We start from the raw sequence: 18,284 nt of genomic DNA, 5'->3' as shown, positions 1-18,284 counted from the left end.
GGCTTTTATATTTTTAACCTAGTGCACTTTTCAGACTCTCTCCTGACATCGATTTAGGGTTGGTTATTTTTTTTTCCTCTATCTTCATTAGTATCATTTACTTTCTTCACGATTGATATTCTATAGTGTCATTCCACACTTATCTGCTCTTCCATAATCAGTGTTGAATGCATCAAATCTTAAGATGACTTTTAAATTCAGTTGAGATACACTCCGGACCACATTTTGGTTCTTGTGGAATTTGAACTAGCATATGAAAAGTTGATGGTCTGTTTCACCACCAGCCTTGGCCTGATTTTGATGGTTAATATTGAGGTGTCCCTTCATTATTTCCACAGATGTGATCTGTCTTATCCCTGTGTATTCCAGCACACAAAGTCTATATACAAAAATTTATTTTTAAGAAACTATTTACAAATGAACAAATAACTCATTTAACAAAATTATACTATTTGGTGTCTAGACTCATTTATGTTAACAAGGTCATATTTTTCCAAATATTGGTCTTTTTTCAGTGTTTCCAACTTTTATATTTCAGTCACCAGTTATTATTAATACATCTTGATTGAATGATCAATCATAGATTACAAAAATTTATTAAAACCCTCAATCTTTTTTCTTCTTTGGCTTTCCTGGTTAGTGTGTATGTTTGAATAATAGATGCTTTAACAAAACTTTATTATATGTGTGTACTTATACGCATGTATTTATTATTGTGTGTACCGTTGAGTCAGATCCCACCCATAGCTGACTCTGCGGCTGGTTTTCAGAGGAAGTTAATCACACGGGAGGAGATTGCCCATCCTTCTCCTGCAGAGCAGCTGGTGGCCTCAAACCTGCGTGCCTTTGGGATTGCTGCACAGCTTGTTGCCACTAGGCCATCAGAGCATAAACGTAGGTGTAATATCCTACCACTCATAACATTGCACTCAGAATAGAACTTGAAATGCTCTTTTTGATGATGAACAACACACCATTACTCTTCAGTTTGTTGTTTCTATCTTACTAGATCATGTGGTTGTCTGATTCAAAATGGCCAATACCAGTTCATCTTGGCTTGCTTATGCTTATACATAATTCTTTATGAATTATTTTTAATTTTTAAAAACGAAACTTTCCGGACTCATACTTTCTACATTTCATGTTCCAATTATTAAAGATGTTTGCAGTTGTTTCTTCTTCTTTTGAGTCTTACTACATCAGCGAATTAAGGAACTTCATTGAATGACCCCTTTACTCAATTCTCATTGTTACAGTACATTCCACTTTGAGGAGTAAGCTCCTTTCCAGTTACATTTTAAGTGTCCTCCAACCTGACAGCTTCATCCTCAAATGCACTATCCAGCAATAACTATAATGATTACAGCCTTCAGTTTGGGTTATGTCTCAGCATAAAACAAAAAAAAAACCCCACACCAAAAATTCTCACCACTTAACAAAAAACAACATCATGATAGATAGATAGATAAATGATTGAAGTCCTCAACGATTTCAATATACTTGGATCTGAGAGGGGAGCCTCAGGAAAGGAGAAGCTCTCCAAGGATGTTTGAATCTCTAGGGAGGGAGAGGAGTGGCTCTTCTGCTCTGCTTTTTTGTTCAATGAACCAGAAAGGCTGGCAAATAAAGCCTTTCCTCTTTACAACTCAGAGGTTTGGGTGATTATCTCCTTTAGGTCTTATCTTCCTGTAACAGATCCATAACTAACACCCAAGGTAGCAGCAGTCAAGAAATTAAAATCATTTTCTCCTGGGGATATCTCCTCTCAAGTACCTCCCCCAACCTTCTAAAGAAAAGGATGTCAGTTTAAAGACAAGGCAGAATTTAAGTGTATTGAATTGAGTACAACTTCCTTTTTATGTATTTGAAATAAGACTGAAGAAATGATGCCTTTAAATTGTAATGTTGGTGGAGAGTTTAAATACATAAATGAGCTTAAAAAAAATAAAGTCAATCTTGAAGGAAGTGTAATCAGAATGCTCCTCAGTGGCAAAGATAATGAAAATTGGTCTCATTTACTTTAGGCATCTGTTTAGGAGGAACCATTCTTTGGAAAATGACATCATTATGGGTACAGTAGATAGCCAGAGATAAAGAGGAAGATCCTCTGAGAGATGAAATGAGACAATGACTACCACATTGTATTTGAATATGCTAGAGACAGTAAGAATAAAAAGGATGTCAAGATTCAGCTCTGTTGTTCCTAAGGTCACTGTGGGTTGTAATCACCTCAACAAATCTAACAGAAACAACAACAGTCTTTACAAACACAAACTGCTTTATCTTTTCCGAGATTTATACCCTTTGATTCTTCATTTAGTGCAAAGTGTTAACTACTCCTCCACTATGACAGAGATATTTTATTGCTGGTGTTAGGTGCATGGAGTTGAGTGCAACTCATAGTAACCTTATTTATGAACAACAGACCTGAACCCTTTCATACCCTGTGCTGTCCTCATCATTTCTGACGCTTGAGCCCATTGCTGCAGTTAGTGAATCAATCCATCTCATAGGCAGTATTTCTTTTGCTAATCCTCTGCCTTTCCAAGCATGATGTCCCTTTCCAGGGAATAGCTTCTCTTAGCAATATGCCTAAAATATATGTGATGAAGCTTTGCCATTCTTGCCACCAAAGGAGTACTCTGGCTGCACTTTTTCTAAGAAAACTCTTTGATTTTTTGTTGGGGTTTTTTGTTTGTTTGTTTTTGGGGTTTGTTTTGTTTTGTGGTTTGTTTGGTTTTTTTTTTTTTTTTTTTTTTTTTTTTTTTTTTTTTTTTTTTTTTTTTTACAATTCATGTAACATTCAGTACTCTTCTCCAGTACCACAGTTCAAAGGCAATAATTTTTCTTATGTCATCCTTATTCATTGTCTAGCTCTTCAATGCATAGCAAGTAATTAAAAAAATGAATTGAATCAAGCACTGACTTCTTTAAACTGATATTATTGTGCTTGGTAATTTGAAAGCTCTCTGACAGCAAACTTACCCAATTCATTATGTATTTTTCCTCCCCTACAAATATGTATCTTGACTTCCTTATTGCAAGTAGTACCAAGGATGTTGATTGTGGAAACTACTTGTTACTTACATATATTTGTTGGCAATTTCAATCTTTTCTCCATCTACTATAATACTCTAATGTTAAAAACTAATGGGTGATGTAATAGAGATTCAATAGTTTCTCATTAATATATTGCCTGTAATATATTAATAGGTATCTATGGTGACATATTGTATAGGCAGTTGCACTGCTAACACAAAACCTTGCCTTTCTGGCAATTTGAATCTGCCTGTGGCTTCATGGGAGAAAAATAAGCTATCTCCTTCTGTTTGATTTATGGCTTCAAAAACTACTGGAGGATCAGCTATCTGTTGGCTTCAACTAAACAGCTATGAGTGAGTAATAACATATTAACATAGCTTACTAAAATAAAAGATATTGTTTCCAAAGAACTCTCCTAAAGAACTTTGGTGGCTAATTGTTAAGAAGCTGGACTGCAATCTCAAAGGCAGGGATTTGAATGCATGAGAGAAGGATAAGGATGAACAATCTCTTCTTGTGTGATTTACTGTCTCTAATAACCTCTGGAGCATCCACTATGAGTCATTTCTGACTCCATGGCATACAACAACCACAAAGTCTTTAGTGAAAAATCTGAAAATATAACTATCTAAAATTTCTGTGGACAATCTTATCGACCTACTGTATTAATGTCAGCAAACTTTGACAAACTAGAAGATAGAAGAGGAAAATTATCATTCAAGACCTTGTGACGTTAGTTATGTTTATCCACAGCATCATGAGACATTGTATTCAAAGAATAGAACAAGTTATGTCCTGTATGTATCATAAATATATTTATGAATAACTTATGGAAATTTCAGAATAGTTCATTGGGTTCACATGCTGGTACCAAGAGTGTTGATTGTGGAGCCAAGTTGTAAACTAAAGCTGTTAACAATCTCAATCCCCTCACCATCTATCGTGATGCTGCCAAATCAGCCCAGTGGTGAGAATTTTTGTTTTCTTGATATTGAACTTCAATCTATATTGAAGGCTGCAGTCCTTGACCTTCTGCAGCAAGCACTTCAGGTCCTCCTCAGTTTCAGCAAGCAGGGTTGTGTTATCTGCCTAATGCAGATTCCTGATGAATTTTCCTCCAATTCTGATGCCATATTTCTCCTCAAAGAGCCCAGCCTCTTGGATAATCTTTTCTGCATATACATTGAAGAGGTATGGAGACAGGACACATCCCTGGCATACACCCTTCCCAACTGTGAACCATGCAGTGTTTCTTTGCTCTGTTCTGACGACTGACTCCTGGTCCACATAGAGGTTTCACATAAACACAATCAAGTGTCTCAGATTCCCATTCTTCTCAGAGTCAGCCACAATTTGCTGTGATTCACACAGTCAAAAGTCAAAAGCCTTTGCATAATCAATGAAATACAGATAGACATTCCTCTGGTACTCTCTACTTTCTGCGTAGATTCATCTAACATGAGCTATAATCTTCCTAGTACCACAGCCTCGTCTTTATTTTTCTGTAATGAATGTAAAATATCAAATAAACTTTAGAATAATGTTTAAAAATAATTTATAAAAGACCAAATTTTCTGGTCTGATGGAAACTGATGTAATCCAAGACAATGCCCCTTAAAGTCAATCTAATCTAATGCTACTATTACAGAGATACCACAAATAAAAAGTAAGTTTATTCTCTTACATTTTAAGAAGTTACATTTCAGAATACAAATTATGAGGGAGGAATTCCTTTTATTGTTGGTTGTGGAGTAAAAGTCATTTTTTTCAGCTTACATTGGTCCAGCACTTCCTAGAGACCTCCATGCATTCTGGCCTTCCCTGGTGTCAAGTATTTTTGAAATTTAAGGACTTGGTTCCAAAAGTACATAGTACATTCCTAGTGATTAATCTTTGCTTGTATTTATCATCTCACCCTTGATAAGTTTATGGAAGATATTTATGTTGATGAAATAACAAGTCAATTTACAGTCATTAAGTGAAAATTTATTAAAGCTGAGACTTCATTGAATTTTAGAAGCTGTAAATCACGTGTGACGAGATTACCCATCTTTCTTATCCACAGATGCTGGCATATTTGAACTACCAAAGAAGTGTGCCATTTAAGTTAGTGTCACAACTCCTTATGGACCATATCACTTGAACAATCTGTTGATGAAATAGTTCTGTATATTTACTGTGGTGGTGATAACACAAGTCTGCTCATGTGATGAATGACTTTGTATCAATGTCAGTTTCTTAGTTCTGATATCATAGTTGTCCAAGAGACTACTCAGAGGAAAATGGTAGAGGTAAAGCATACATATGACCTCTCTACAAGTTTTTCACAACTTTATAGAATTTTTTTTTAAGTATCAGTAAAATGCATCTGAGAAGTTCAGGTGATAAATGGAACTGCTTCTCTGGGACGCATATACTTTGGGATTATGTGGAGAGAAAAGGACATTTTGAAAATCTATCATTTTGGCTCTGAGTATAATCAAGACTATTTTGTAACCCAACACAGAAGTTAATAACTTTAGGATTAAATAAATACAAGTCATGGATGATGGGTATATTCATGAGCAGTTTAGAAGAAGGGGATCAATTTTAAGTCAAGAAAGGCTGTATCAAGGCAGAGATGATGGTTAGTCAATGTAATGGCATTTCAAGGCAGAGATGATTACCAATTAGACAGAACATATTTCTGGAAAATGTTAGCAAGTTCTCAATGAGCCCTTAGGGAGGAGGCTAGAGAAGATATATTCACTTGTTCTAGCCTTAAGTACTACTTCCTAGCTTTTCTTCTCAAGGTTAGCCAAAATTTGTTGTGATCCACACAATCAAATGCCTTTACATAGTCAATGAAACAGAGATAGACAGTCTTCTGGTACTCTCTGTTTTCTATCAAGATCCATCTGACATTTACAATAATGTTCCCAGTGCTGTGGCTTCTTCTAAATCCAGCTTGTATTTCTGGTAGTTATTTGTCTATATACTGTTTGAGTCGTTGTTGATATAAACTTCAAGATTTTGCTTGTGTGTAATATTAGTGCTATTGTTCTATATTTTCCACACTCATTGGATCACCATTTTTTTTAATGGGAATAAATATCTCTTCTAATTGTTGGCCAAGTAGATATCCTCCAAATTTTTTTTAACACAACCTGATCAGCATTTCCAGGACTGTATCTGTTTGTCGAAATATATCAATTGGTATTCTATCAACCGCTGGTTTTTGCCAATTCCTTCAGAACAGTGTCAACTTCCTCCTTCATCACCATTGCTGCTTGAACGTAAGTTGTGTCATGAAATACTTCTGTGTCAGCCAGTTCTTTTTGTTAGAGTAACTCTGTGCACCTCTTCCATCTTCTTTTGGTGCTTCCTGGATCATTCATTATTCTTCTCACAGCCTCATTAAGTATTGCAACTTGAGATTTGAATTTATTCTTTAGTTACTTCAGCTCAAGAAGTGCTGAGCAAGCTTGACCCTTTTGATTTTCTGACTCAAGCTCCTTTCAAATTTCATTATAATACTTTGCTTTGCTTCCCAACATTCCCTTTATAATCTTCCATTCAGCTCCTTTCTTCTTGATTTCTTCCTTTTGCTTTATCTTTTGAGTGCTCTAGTGCAATATTCAAAGTTTCTTCTGACATTAATCTTTGTCTTTTCTTCCTCCTATGCATTTGTAATGACCTTTTGCATTTTTCATGGGTAATATTCTTGATGTCCTTGAGAATTAGCAAGTTTGTCCTGGAGAGAGTGAAACCAAGCTACTCATTGGAGGCAAAGACTTTGAGACCTTGTCTCACATACTTTGGTCATGTAACCAGGATAAGCTAGTCTTTGGAGAAGGATATATTTTTTTGAAAGGATTGAGGGACAGCACAGAAGGTAATGGGGGTAGGTATGTTAAAAACTGAGATTGGCTTAGGATAGAGCAGGGTTTAGAGTTACTGTGCACAGCTATTTTGCATGATGAGTTCCAAGTAATTCAATGACACAAAACAACAACAAACAGCCTGCATTTCAGACAGTAATTAATGTTGTTAAGTGTCCTTGAATCAGTTTTGACTCCTAGAAACACTTTGCTGAACCGTTCTCAAAATATGCTATGCTTAAACTCATTGTTTCAGTCAGTATGTCCATCAGCATAATGGAGACTCACTCTCTTTGGCTAATCTTCAATGTTTTTGAACATAATGTTCTTTTCTAGGGATTTGTTATTTTTATGTGTCATCTAGTTGCCTGAGACTCATAGTGACCCTATGTACAGCAGCTCTGAAGCCTGCCCTGTCCTGCCGCAGTCTCACTGGCTATAATACAACTACCTCTCCTGTGTTGTCCCTCCACCCTTTCAGGCATGATGTCCTTCTCCGATGACAGGTTCCAGGAATTAGCCCTTTTGAATATGTGAGAACTCTCATCATACTTGCTTCTAAAGAAAACTCTTAACTTCCCTTTTTCCAATATGGATTTGTCTGTTGTCTATTCAATATACTTGGCCAGCATCACAGTTAAAAGTCATCACTTCTTCAGTATTCTTTGTTTAGCCAACATCACATGAATATAAAACAATTAAGAATATCATGGCTTGGGTCAGGCATACCTTGTAAAGGAAGATCTTGGTGTTGATGAAGTAACTCAATAATCCAATTTACAGTTATTTAGTCAATGATCGCTTTAGTCCATATACTACCATTGTTACTGCTTAGTACTTTAAAGTGGTCATTGGTGCAGGGTTGTTCATTGAAACAAAATGGTTTTCTTTTTGACTGCTGTTTTCATTGGTTTTGAATGTGGATTCAAGTAAAATTAAATTCTTTACAACCTCAATCTTTTCTCCATTTATCATGATGTTGTTTATTGGTAGGTACATTTGTAAGTAGTTTTATTTTCTTTATGCTGAGATCTAGTTCACACTAAAGGTTATGTTGTTTTTGTTATGTGCTAGTAAGTCACCTGTGACTCGTAACTACCCTATGTATAACAGCTCTGAAGCCTGCCCTGTCCTGAGCCAGTCTAACTGATTCCAATACCCTCAGTTGCCTCAGTTAGTGTATCAATCCTTCGCATGCATGGTCTTTGTTTCCTGCACTGTCTCTTCCCCTCTTCCAAGCATGATGCCCTCCTACAAAGACCAGTCTTTCCCAGCAATGTGTTCAATGTATGTGAGATGGAGCTTCAAAATGCTAGCCTCCAAGGAGTAACTTGGTTTCACCTTCTCCAAGACAGACCTATTTGTTTTATTTGCAGTCCATGGTATGTTCAGGACTCTTCTCCAGCACTACAACTCAAAAACATCAATTCTTGTTCTGTCGTACTTAATCATTATCCTGCTCTCTGATGGATAGCTAGTAAATGTAAGGACCCTGCCTTGCATCAGTTGTACTTTAATCTCTAGAATGACATCATTGCTTCTCAGAACTCTGGAGAGATCTCTGACAGCAGATTGTCCTAGTGCAATTTGTCTTTTGATTTCTTGAGTGCTGGTGCCAAGGGGATTGATTGTGGAGTCAAGCAAGCTGTAATTGTCAACAACTTCAATCTCTTCTCCATCTATCATCTATCTATCTACCAATTTTCCCAGTGGTAAGAATCTTTAACTTTTTGATGTTGAGCTTCAATCCATATTGAATACCACAGTCCTTTATGTTGTGCAGCAAATGCTTCAGGTCCTTTGCATAATGTAAGTTGTTGATGAGTCTTCCTTCAATCTTGATGCCTCATTCCTTTTCATAAAGTCCAGTGTACTGAATTATCTCTTCTGCCTATAGATTAAAAAGGGATGGAGGCAGAATGCATCATCGATGCACTCATCTTCTCATTTTGAACTATGCAGTGTTTCCTTGCACTGATGTGAGGACTGCTTCCTGGTCTGAGGATAGGTTTCATATACACACAATCAAGTGTCCTGGGATTCCCATTCTCCTCAAATTTAGCTACAATTTGTTGTGATCCACGCAGTCAAATACCTTCGGATAGTCAATGAAACACAGATAGACATTCCTCTGGTACTCTCTGCTTTCTGCAAAGAACCATATAACACGGAAGATAATTCCTCTAGTGCCACAACCTCTTCTGAACTAAAGTTGATAGTCTTTGGTAAAGTATTCATTGCAAAGACTTTTATGTAATGGAATATAAGCGATGATTTCACATATGGCTTTGCCTGGTGGAGTGTAAAGGAAAAGACTGATCTGTACAATGACATGCTCTATAAGCACAATATTATTAGTCAGAATAAAGCCAAGAGCCAACTACACAAAATAGCATCAACTGCTCCTATGCATGTTTAAATTGAAGCCAAAGACAACTAAAATAAGTCTATAAAATAAGACTTTGAATATATTCCACTTGAATTTAAAACAATTGAGAACAAATTTGCTTCATTGAACACTAATGAGAGTAGACCAGTTTAGTTGCAGAAAGACATCAAGGACATAGTACAGAAAGAAAATACAAGATTCTTTTACAGAAAGGAAAGACACAAAAGAGCCACTGGATGGATGTTAGAAGTTATAGTGATTATAATTTTGTAGAATTCTTGAGGCAGTTCAATATTAGAATTTCTGCATTCCATATGAGAGATTCAAGTTTAATCTGGTTAATGTATTTAGTGAGTAACTACAAGTCATTTCTCAGTGGAAGCTTTCATGCCATAAAGATGTTCAGGAGATGTAAGTAGAGTTTCCAGATTAAGACTAGGAGGAAAATTTTGGTGATCTACTTCTGAGAATCATCGAGTGAATTCTCTTCTAATCACAATGATTTGATTCTTAACCAATCAAAGGATTGTCTAAGACAGGGAAGCCTTTTTCTACCATGTACTGTAGTCATTCAAAGACAATAGAATGACTTTATTTTAGACTATGTTGTTAGGTGCATCATGTTATGAATTATAGTGAATCTATGAATATGAGAACCAAATTTTAGACTTAGGAGTCAAAAAATCTTTGGATTCTTTTATGTGCACTATTCCTTATAGCTAAGGACTTTGTGAATTTGAGCAGATTCTAATGAAAATGGAGATCAGTGTATTAATTCCCAAACACTCTATTTTCTTTAACCTTGTTTGCTCAGTATCCTGCCTTGAGCAGATGGTTGAGTGACTGGTACCTTCTTAATATGTTAACAGCCATTATTACTGAGTCATTTGAAGTGTTGCATCTATGTTGTTTATTTATTTTTTCTTCTTCCTTTATGTACATCTTTCTTTCATGTGTGCTACAAAATCCTGATAGACATGCATATTATTTTATGTCTTTTTCCCCACCTGCTATGAAAATCCTTCTTGATGTACATAGAAAAAAATAATGTGCCTGTGATGTGTGAGGTTACTAATGAAGTGATAAGCTTCACAACGGCTTTCCTTAAAACTGTGTAGGCATGAAATGTGTGTTTTTCTCATCAGCAGTCATGCCAGTGGGATTACTGTTTTTAAAAATGAAGATATTCAGGGCAACCTTCCGTTTTATTACATTTAAAGAAACAGTCATAAAGATGTATGCTCTGTGACTTGTATGACATAAAATTTAAGGGTGATTCACTTCATTAAATGACACTGAATCAATGCTAATTCACAAATAAAATTATTAATTTATAGATGATTTTCTGAGTCTTCCCCTATCCTGTCAAACCAGCTCTTGAAACTGCAGTATTTGATACTAAACCTTATATTTGCATACATTTTTTCATCTCTTCAGTTTCTCTGCTAGCAAATATGACAAGTAATGAATGTGTAAGTTCCACTTCTGAAGAAATTTAAGTGTTCTTTTATGGCTGAATATTATGAAAAATTGCAAATATAATGTATAATATGCCATTTTAAAGGGAAAAAATGCAGTCAATTTGGGAAATAATGCTCAATATACAACAAAAAAATATATATGTACAAGAAAGCACAGAGCATAATAGGTTATAGAAAGCACACCCTGGTTATAAAAGATTAAGGTAAAAGAGAATGCAGTGTTATTATAAGTATGACGGTAGTTGTTGAAAGGCTTCTGGTCTTTAATTCATAGGGTCACTATGAGTAGTGCTCAACTTGACAGCAATCAATAACACTTCTTCATCAGAAAGGTAAAACTCACAATTTTTATAATTTCATTCTGATTTTTTTATGCACTTCCTCATTTTCAGTCATTCATGAAATGCTGAAAAACGTTTAATTATAAACCATTGTGCATGTTAGTAGTCCTCATTAGTGCTAGTTTAACTTTCTTATGTACAGTTCTTTACAATAATCCTATATACATCCTCTTAAATATAATAGAGTTTTTTTAAAAAATGGTCTATGAAACATCGTAGTGAATCTGCAAAAATTATACTTACTATAATATCTAAAGTGTAGCTATAAAACTTTCAATTAGTAAATCACAGCAAATGCACAACTTGGCAAAGAACAGTTAATGTGCTTTATGTGATTAGCATCCATAGCAGCTTAAGAAGTAAGGCATATTGTTTGTGATTAAACAGGATAAATCTTTTAAAACCCATAGAAAACATTAAATATGCTAAACTTGAATTGCCTTTTAAAGAAAATGCCATTTACATGAAGGAGTATGCTGAATGGTGCAAATGGTTAATGACCTTAACTGTTGTGAAAAGATTTGAATGTTTAAGTGCACCCAGAGTTACTTCAAAAGAAATTTTGGTGATCTAATTCTGAAAAATCAGCCTTTTAACACCCTCTGGAGCACAGATCTACTATGGCAAACATGACGTTGCTTTGAGTTGGTATTTTCCCTAAAATAACTGACTTCTGCCTGTATGTCTACTTAACGAAACACTTTTAAATACGATTAATTTTAAAATTGATTATAGTATATTGTAATCCTATTTTATACTATTTCTTGATTCCTGCCTTGCATACATCTCTGAGAAAATAATTTTTTTCATAAATTGAATTTTTAAGTACACTAGACATGAATAATGACTGAAAATAATGTGTACATAAAGATTTTTATTGTCTTAAAAATCAAATCCTCAAGACAGCTCATAGTCATGATGTCAGAATTGTCCCATAGTCAGTACATTTTCAGAGGCTATAAATTGCACAGGAGGAGATTCTCTTTCTTTCATCTTCAGAACAGCTGGTAGATTCAAACCACTAACATTTGGGTCATCAGCTCAACTTCCTAGCCACTATGGCACCCGAGATTCCTTCAAAATCAAATACATTAAGAGACTAAAAGGATTTCTATAACTGTATATTCAAAGTTCTTTTGAACCAAAGACAATATAATCACAGTTTCTGGAAGATTAGGGACTTCCAAGAAAAGTATTCTTCCTATCATAGTTGTTAGTAGCCATTGAGTTAACTAGTACAACCTTGTGTATAAGAGTGTGAAACATTTATGTATCCTGGCCACATTCACAATTATTCTGTGTTCCAATTCCTACATAATATATCTTGAGGGACTTTCAAGTAAGCTGGAGAGTTTATCCTTTTGCATCAAATAGGACATTATTCTGTCATGGTTCATAGCATTTTCAGAGGTTATATTTTGAAAGCAAATAGCTAGAGCTTTCTTCCTATTATACTTTATTATAGAAGCTCTACAATTTTAACATCATGGTTATCTCAGCTTATTCTTAAAATATTGTTGTTATCGTTGATTGCCTTCGAGTCGAGCATGACTCATAGTGACCCTGTGAACAAAAGGCCTGAATCCTATCTATAACTATAGACATTTATCAAAGTTCATAGAGTTTCCAGAGGCATGTTTAGGAAGTGCTTCCAACTTCAAATATTAATGTCAAATATTCCATCAACACAGCAATACAAAAGATATTATAATATGGCAAACTAAAAATCAGATCGTGGCCTATCATAGTTTTTGTTGTTATGTGCTGTTAAGTTTCTTGCAGCTCCTACCAACCCTGTTACAACAGCCCTGAACTCTGCTCAGTCTTGAGCCAACTTCATTGTCTCTGACACATCTACCCCCATAGTCACTGAGTCAGTCATCTAATCCAGGGTCTTCCTCTCTTGTGTTGTCCCTCCACCCTTCTAAGCATTGTGTCCCTCTCCAAGGACTTGTCCCTCTTTGCAGCATGCCTAATGTATATTAGACAAAAATTCAAAATCCTTACCTCTAAGGAGCAGCCTGATTTCACCCTCACCAGGATAAGAATATTATTCACTTAGCACTTCATCACGTATTAATACTCTTCATCAGCACCACAACTCAAAGGAAGGTATCAATTATTCTTCTGTCATTCTTAGTCATTGTCCAGCTCTCTGGTATACAGCAAGTAATTGCAAAGACATTGGCCTAGATTAAGCATACCTTAGTCTCCAGACTGACATCCCTGACAGCAGATTCTTCCAATACAATCCATCTTTTGATTTCCTGACTGCTGGTACCAAGAGTGTTGATTGTGAAGCCAAGCAATCTCTTCACCATCTATCATGAGCCAATTGGCCCAATGGTGAGAATATTTGTTTTCTTGATGTTGAGCTTCAATCCATATTATAAGGCTTCAATTTTTGATCTTTTGCAGCAAATGCCTCAGGTCCTTCTCAGTTTTGGGAAGCAAAGTTGTGTCATCTTCATAACTCGGGTTGTTGATGAGTCTTTCTTCAATCCTGATGCCACATTCTTCCTCATAGAGCCTAACTTCCCAAATTATCTCTTCTTCATATAGATTGAAAAAGTATGGTGATAGGATGCATCCCTGGCATGTACCTTTTCTGATTTTGCACCATGCAGTGTTTCTTTGATCTACTCTGATGACTGCCTCCTCGTCCAAATATAGGTTTTGTACAAGCACTGTCAAGTGTTATGGGATTCCCATTCTTCTCAGAGTTAACCATATCTTTGCATAATCAATGAAACATAGAACACCTTCTTCTGGTATTCTCTGCTTTCAGCTTAGATCCATCTGACATTGTCTATAATATCCCTAGTGTCACGGTCTTGTTTAAACGCAGCCTGCACATCTGGTAGTTCTCTCTTAATGTGCTGTTTCAGCCATTTTTGGACTCTTTTCAGCAGTATCTTGCTTAAGTGATATAAATGATATTGTTCAATAATTTCCATACTCTGTCAAGTCACTTATTTTTGTATAGGGATAAATATGTCTCTTCCAGTCAGTTGGCCAGGTGGTTGGCCTCCAGATTTCTAACTACATCCTAGTGAGAATGTCCAAAGAAGCATCTGTTTGTTGAAATATGTAATTTAATATGCCATGACATCCTGTGCCTTGGGTGTTTTTCCCCCTAATTCCTTCACAGTATTTTGAACTTTCTCCTTCATATCTATAAGCTCTTGATCATATGTTGTTTTATTAAATTCTTCTTTGCCAACCAATTATTTTTTGTACCATTAACACTGTTTTCCTATCTTCTTTTGCTGCTTCCTGGACCATTCAACATTTTGGTCACAACATCCTTAAATATTGCAACTTGAGACTTGAATATGTTTTTCCATTACTTCAGCTTTAGAAATGCTGAGCAAGTTCATCCCTCTTGATTGTGCATCTCGAGCTCTTTCTACACTTCCTCATGATACCTTGCTTTGTCTTCCTGATCTGTCCTTTGAAATCATCTGTTCAGCTCCTTAACATCTTAATTGCTTCCCTTTGCTTTGGCATCTTGGTGTGCTCCTGCAATATTCAGAGTCTCTTCTGTCATCCATTTTTGTCTTTTCTTTCCCTCATGTTTGTAAAGATCTTTTGTATACTTCATGGGTGATATTCTTGATATCCTTCAAAGTTCATTTAGTCTTTGTTCATTAGTATTCAAGTCATAAAACCTGTTAACGGGTGGTCTTTAAATTCAGGAGGGATAGATTCAAGGTCAAACTTTAGTTCATGTGGATTTGATTTTCTTTTCATTAGCTTCAGTTTGAATTTGCATACTAAGAGTATTACCCTTGTCAACAATTTTCACAATACAAAATCAATTCCTATGGAGTCAGACTTGCCCTCCATATTCCTGTACATCTTTCTACTATACCAACCTTGCTGCTCTTTGGGTTCAAAACATATTATACTAGCTTATAGAGTACACAAAAACATACAATTATGAAGTTTATTTGGGAAATAAAAAAATTATTAATACAAGTTCTGTCTGACATATTTTGAGAAATGCTGCAAGAAAGGATCAGTCCTCAGAGATGGGCACTTTTCTTAGAAGGGTGGAGGGACTGTGCAAGATAGGAAAGCCCTGGATGAGACGCATTGACTCAGTATCTGGGGTAATGAGGGGAGGTGTGTCAAAGACTATGAGGTTGGCTCAAGACAGAGCAGGGTTCAGAGCTGTTGTATATAGGGTCATTGTGAGCTGACGGCTCGTTGGCATATGACAACAACAGTTGATGATCTAATCTACAATCAGCAGCTGCCCTAGTTTTCACAGCTGATATTGAGTTTCTCCAATGATTTTCCCCCACATATGTAATCAATCTGACTGCTGTGCAGGCCATCAGGTGAGGTCACTCTTTGTAGTTCATTTTAAAAAAATTGTTTATAAGAAATAAATCATTGTACAGAATTCAATCATTCTGTATCTAATCACATTTCTGTCTCAAGTTCATATTTCCTGACTACCAATCATTCTTCTACATTCCCAACTTTTGCATTCCAATTAGCCATTATTATTAGTGCATCCTGGTTGCATGCTCAATCTAGTTCTGACTGCAACAATTGGTAGAAATCATCTATTTCATCATCTTTGGCTCTGGTTATTAGTGCATACATTTGAATGATATTGGTATTGACAGGTCATCCTTGTATGCATAAGGATATTATTCTGTCACTCACAACACTATGTTTCAAGATGGATCTAGAAATTGTCTTTTTACCTATTAGTGCAACCCTGTTTTTTTCTCACCTTTTCATTTCCAGAATAGTAGAGCTTATTATTGTCTGATTCAAATGTCCCATGCCAGTTCATTTTGTTTCACCAGTGTCTGGTATGTCAATGTTTATGCATTCCATTTCTTCCCTAAAAATCTCCAACTTTCCTACATTCATACTCCTCACATTCCATGTTCTAATCATAGGGTCTGTTTGTAACTGTTCCTCTTCTTTTGTGATTCCCAACACAAAGGCTCATCTTCTGGAGTCATATCTGTTAGTATAAACTAAGTGTGCTTTGTGTACATAGAGTTTTTGAAGACCTGTTATATTGGAAGTGGATGACCAGTCCCAGCTGTGTAGGCATATTTGACAGACAAGCATTTAACCCCCCCCCCCAAAAAAAAAGCTGGCAAGAGTATGCATGTAGCAGATCCAGTCTTGGTCCTGGGGGGGTCCCACCTCTTTGTTGCATGTGTGTGTTAATGTGTTCACGGTGGTCTCCATGAACTTCCCACAGAAGAGTTTGGAATCAGGAGGTGCCTGGGGCCAGCGTCAAGTGGGACCTGAGTCTGACATCAGAAGTGCCCCTTCTCTAGTTTCAGGAGGGGCCCAGGACCTATCATAATATCAAATGCCATTATGTTTATGTAGCAAATAGTGAATATGATTTGATGCAAAATTTTATATGTATAATCATCTGCTTTTTCAAAATGGTATAAGCACATTGTAATGGATAAATATTCTATTTAAATCACATAGTATGCATGTTATTTTAATCTTACAAAAGTTATGAACAATGCACTTTAGTAGTTCAATTATTATCAAATTTTTAAAAATTCAATCATATATGCAAAAAGGTAATTAATGAAAATGCCATTGTGCCTTCCCTTTTTTCATTTGCTGAAGGAAAACTGTTTAATACTATTCGTTAAAGTTTTACTATAAAAGATCAAGTGGCTGCTTTTTGAACAGAACAAAGTGATGCCATATGGTTTAAAAATATAAAAGGTGAGTGTCAGGGTTGTATCCTTTCATTATATCTATTCAATCAGTACAGTTGAGCAAATAATGTAAGAGGTTGAACTATATTAAGTAGAACATAGCATCAGAATTGAAGGAAGATTAATTAATACCAGTGACAGGAAGATGATATAGTCTTGCCTAGTGAAAACAAAGACTTTCAGCACTGCTGACAAAAATGAAAAGTTGTACCCTTTAGGTACATAAATCGCCACCCAAAAGACCACTGACTCACATATGCAAATGGAAAGAGTGCTTTAATCTGCAGAACAAACACCAGCATGCATGCAGGGTCCACCATTCAGTAGAAAATGAGGACCCAGGGTGCAGGTTCATAAGTCATTTATAGGTTAAGGTAGGGTAGGTTCACCAGGACAAGGTATTGGGAACATGATTGGTGGCCAGTCAGCCCACCTCCTCCCTTTACTATGTCATGTACACACCTTTCCTGTATCACAAACACACTCTTCCTGTGCCATGTATGCATGTGCTTGTGATACATGCATAAACATTAGGCACACAGATGACTAATCTTGTGATAAGACCCTCCCACAGTCCTGTGGTTATCTTGTGGTTGCTTTGTTTCCTAATGGGCTGCCTCTAGGGCAAAGAACTTTCAGCATTTAAGTTCAAGGAACTGAAGAACAAATTCAAACCTATAATCAAGGATGCTTTAGGCAGAATATTAAATGATCCAGGAAGTGTTAAAAGAAGATGGGAGGAATATACTGAGTCATTGTATCGAAAGGAATTGGCAGATACAGAAGAATTTAATGAAATAACATTTGAGCAAGAGCCTATGGTGATGAAGGAAGAAGTTCAAGCTGCTCTGAAGGAAATAGCAAAAAATAAGGCCCCAGGAATAGATGGTATACCAACTGACGTATTTCAGCTAACAGATGCTGCCCTGTATGTGTTCACCAAGTTATGCCAAGAAATCTGGAAAACAACCACTTGGCCAACTGACTGGAGAGATCTATATTTGTTCCCATTCCAAAGAAGGGTGACCCAACTGAGTGTGGAAACTACAGAACAGTGTCATTGATTTCACATACAAGCAAGATTCTACTGAAGATTATCCAAAAACAACTGGAACACCACATCAGCAGAGAACTGCCAGAAGTCCCGGCTGGGTTTAGAAGGAATATTGTAGCTTAAGTTAGATGGATCTTAGCTGAAAGCAGGGAATACCAGAAGAATGTCTATCTGTGTTTCATTGATTATGCAAAGGCATTTGACTGCGTTGATCATAACAAACTGTGGCTGACTTTGAGAAGAATGGAAATCCCAGAACATTTAATCGTGCTAATGTGAAACCTATACTTGGACCAAGAGGCAATCATCGGAACAGAGCAGGGTAACACTGCATGGATCAAAATTGGGAAAGGCGTACGCCAGGGATGTGTCCTATCTCCATACCTTTTCAACCTGT

This window comes from Elephantulus edwardii, unplaced genomic scaffold (assembly GCF_000299155.1).
Source record: "Elephantulus edwardii isolate Elephantulus edwardi_28Jun2011 unplaced genomic scaffold, EleEdw1.0 scaffold00085, whole genome shotgun sequence".
In the NCBI taxonomy this organism is placed as follows: Eukaryota; Metazoa; Chordata; class Mammalia; order Macroscelidea; family Macroscelididae; genus Elephantulus; species Elephantulus edwardii.
Note: the sequence above shows the minus strand (reverse complement) of the source record.